At 55.1% G+C, this 3054-nt stretch overlaps 1 non-coding gene across 1 annotated transcript; it reads left to right on the top strand.

The window, feature by feature from the left end:
• Positions 1-2705: 2705 nt before the first annotated feature.
• MIR130A (microRNA mir-130a) lies at positions 2706-2781 on the top strand. The gene has a single exon (NR_032171.1). It is a non-coding gene; the product is annotated as a microRNA mir-130a (primary transcript).
• The last annotated feature ends 273 nt before the right edge of the window (positions 2782-3054 follow it).

The raw sequence follows: 3054 nt of genomic DNA, 5'->3' as shown, positions 1-3054 counted from the left end.
CTAGATATCCTCCACTCCCAGAAGGGTAAAGCCACAGATTTTCTCCTTTTCTTTTCTCTTGGTTAAAGGGTCGGGGTCTTCTGGTCTCTCTGTCTCCCCCCTCTTTCCCTTTCCCTCCTTTTTGTCTCCCTCCTTTTCCTACTTCACTCGTGGGCATCTTCTCGCCCCCCGATTTGCCTCTACACAAACAACCAAAACAACAATTAACAATTCTAAAGCGATAGGAATGTCTTGCTGGGTTTGTTTAACTGTCATTTTCCAACTGGTTGCTTGGGAGGGGGGGAGAAGAGCCGGGGATCTGCAAAGATGCGGATGGGGCCGAGTGCTGTGTAGTGGGGGGCGTTGTGGGGGGCTGTAGTGGGGGGGTCACCCACAGAGGGGCTGGGGGGGCTTAGGGGGGTCGGGGGTTCCCCCAGAGGCGGGCAGCATGCATAGCTTGATGGGAGTTGTAACCAGCGATGTGTGAATGGGCTGTGTGTGCTTGTGTTGTCTGTTCCAGAGGTGTGGCTCAGAGTTGTGTTGGGGCTGTTTGTGGTGAGGGGCCCAGAGTGTGTGTGCCCCGAGCTGGGAGTTGTTTGAGTGAGGTGAGATTGTGTGTGTGTGTGTGGTCTGGGGCTGGGAGGTGTGTGGGAGGCACAGTTGGGTGCTGGCGGGGAGGGAAGGGAGGACTTGGCCCCCCTCCCCCCTTCCCAGCTGCCCTCTTCTCTCTTATCCCATTCACATAACTTGGCTTTTCAGGTCCCTCCTGGTCTCCTCCTTTGGTCTCCATGGCTGCAGGGAGGGGGTGGGAGGGGAAATTCGACCGGCCCACCCCTCTCCAGAGCCCCCGGCCCCTGCTGCTCTCCGCTAACCCTCCACCTGCCCTTTTCTCTCAGATCCTAAGGGCTTGGTGGCACATCCCCTGCAGCTCCCGGGCTGGGGCAGGGGAAAGGGCTGGAAGACCAAGACCAGCCATTTCAGAGAGTGAATGGGATGGATTCAAAGTCCTCCCCTCCCCCCCATTTCCTTCGAGATCTCTCCACTCTGGTCTTGGGAAGAACTTCGAGGAACGCCTGGCTCCTGGGCCCAAGGTGGGGGAGGGGCCATTCCAGACTGGGTGAGTCCCAGGGCTTTTCTCTTGGGGGATGGAACAGAGGTGGGGGGGAGCTGCCGGACCTCCCCCTCCCGTCTCCACAATTCCCCTCCGGCCCAGGTCCCTCTCTTTGCCCTTCCTGGAGCCAGGGGTGCTGGGAAGGACTGGCTCCCTCTCTGCCCCTTTGTCCCCTGTTGGTGTAACCCCTTTGCTAGCTCTGACCAGCTTGCCCAACACTCGGGGCAGAGGTCACAACCCACCCCTGGTGACTGACCCCCAGCCAGGCCTTCACTTCCTTCCATGAAGACTCTGCCAAGGGGCCCCTGTGTTTAAAGATCAATGGAACAAAGTGCCCGGAGAAGTTGGGAGGTGGACCCTGGCCGGTGTGCAAACAGGAGTGGGGGCGGGTGTCCTTTGGGCTCTGCCCAGGTCCTGTCCCCTCCTTATAAGGCCCGACATGGTGGAGGGATCCCTAAACCCAGGAATCAACTCTTGACTTGGCCTTTCTTCTCGGTAGCAGCTCTTAGGAGAGTCTTTCCTAGGACTTTTTCAAGCTGGAGGGAAGGATTTCCCAGGGAAATGGCTCCCCACTGGGACCAGGCCGTCCTTGGGCTGGTGTGTTCCCTGCTGAACAATTGGATATCCTCCTCAATTTCCTCCCCTGTCTTTTACCCCTGGCCTTTCAGCACTCCTGAGAGCAGTGGCATAATTTGCTTTCGAACAGGTGAAGTCCTCAAAGGGCAGGAAAGAAAGGCCAAAAAGGGAGTCTTTGTGCCCAGGTTCATTTTCTGAAGTGTGATGCTTCTTCCCCAAATCTGTGGGCCCAAACAACCGGAGAGGAGGGGCAGGGCCCCCAGGCTCTTTCACTGCCATTCACTGACCAGGATTCTAACCCTACTTTTAATTCTGCAGAATGTAGAGAGGTGCCTTCCACATATTGCCCAATCCTGTACCCACGTAGTGTTGTGCAATTCTTAAATAGAAGCCCCAGAGGTCAGTGGCTGCTCCTAGAAGCCAGCCTACCTAAGTATTGTTCCCTATTGACCATGGGCACCTGCCATCACCCTCCCTGGGCTCCCTTTGTCTCCCTGTTGCCCTCCTCCCCACCCCAACACCATCTCTCTTTGAGATCTGGAAATGGAGTGTTTTGCTGCCCAGGAACAGAGCGATGGAGTTCAGAGCTGGGCAAAGCTATCATGTTCTAGCATCCATCAGCAGCAAAGTTGGGAGAGGTGGCTTCAAGATTTAGGAAAGCGCAAGAATAGAGGATGGGGTCCTACCACCAACACTTCACACACACACAAACACAGAGGCTTTGGGGCTGGCCACCCACCCTCCCCCTTGAAGCAAGTGCCTGGGATCAGACTGAAGGTAAGGATCAGCAGCCCCATTTCTCTGTTGCACTTGGACTCCTTATCTGAATGCCATCTCAGCTGGGGACCTAAATATCCCTGTATTCCCTCAGATAAGAATAGGGATGGAAGAGATGAAGACAAGGGAAGAATGGGAAGTGATGAGCAGGAGACTGAGCGGACAGAGAAGAAGGTGAAAGGAGGGAATAAAAGGAAATGAGAGAGGTGAAGGCACAGAATGAGAAGAGATCTCCACCAGAACCAAGGCAGCTTTCCACTCCTGGCCAGAGCTCTTTTCACATTGTGCTACTGTCTGCACCTATCACTAGCAGTGCAATGTAAAAAGGGCATTGGCTGGGCAGTGCCAACCAGCACCAACACGCCTCTTTCCTTGGATTCTTCCTCAACTCAGGCCTGCATAGCTGAACTTTGGTGTTGGAATTCACATCCATTTAGCACAGGTCCAGGCAGAATCCTGGCACTGACCTCAGCTCCAAAGTCATCTGGTACCACCCTGTTCCGAGAAGTGATTTGGATGGGTCCTACAAACAACAGCCTTGTGGATATACTATTGGGGAGGGTGAGGCCGAGGGAGATAGGTGGCGCCACCATCTGTGGTTAGATGAAGTC

This window comes from Monodelphis domestica, chromosome 6 (assembly GCF_027887165.1).
Source record: "Monodelphis domestica isolate mMonDom1 chromosome 6, mMonDom1.pri, whole genome shotgun sequence".
NCBI classification, from domain to species: domain Eukaryota; kingdom Metazoa; phylum Chordata; class Mammalia; order Didelphimorphia; family Didelphidae; genus Monodelphis; species Monodelphis domestica.
The sequence above is the reverse complement of the archived record's forward strand: the minus strand, read 5'-3'. Positions and strand labels throughout refer to the sequence as shown.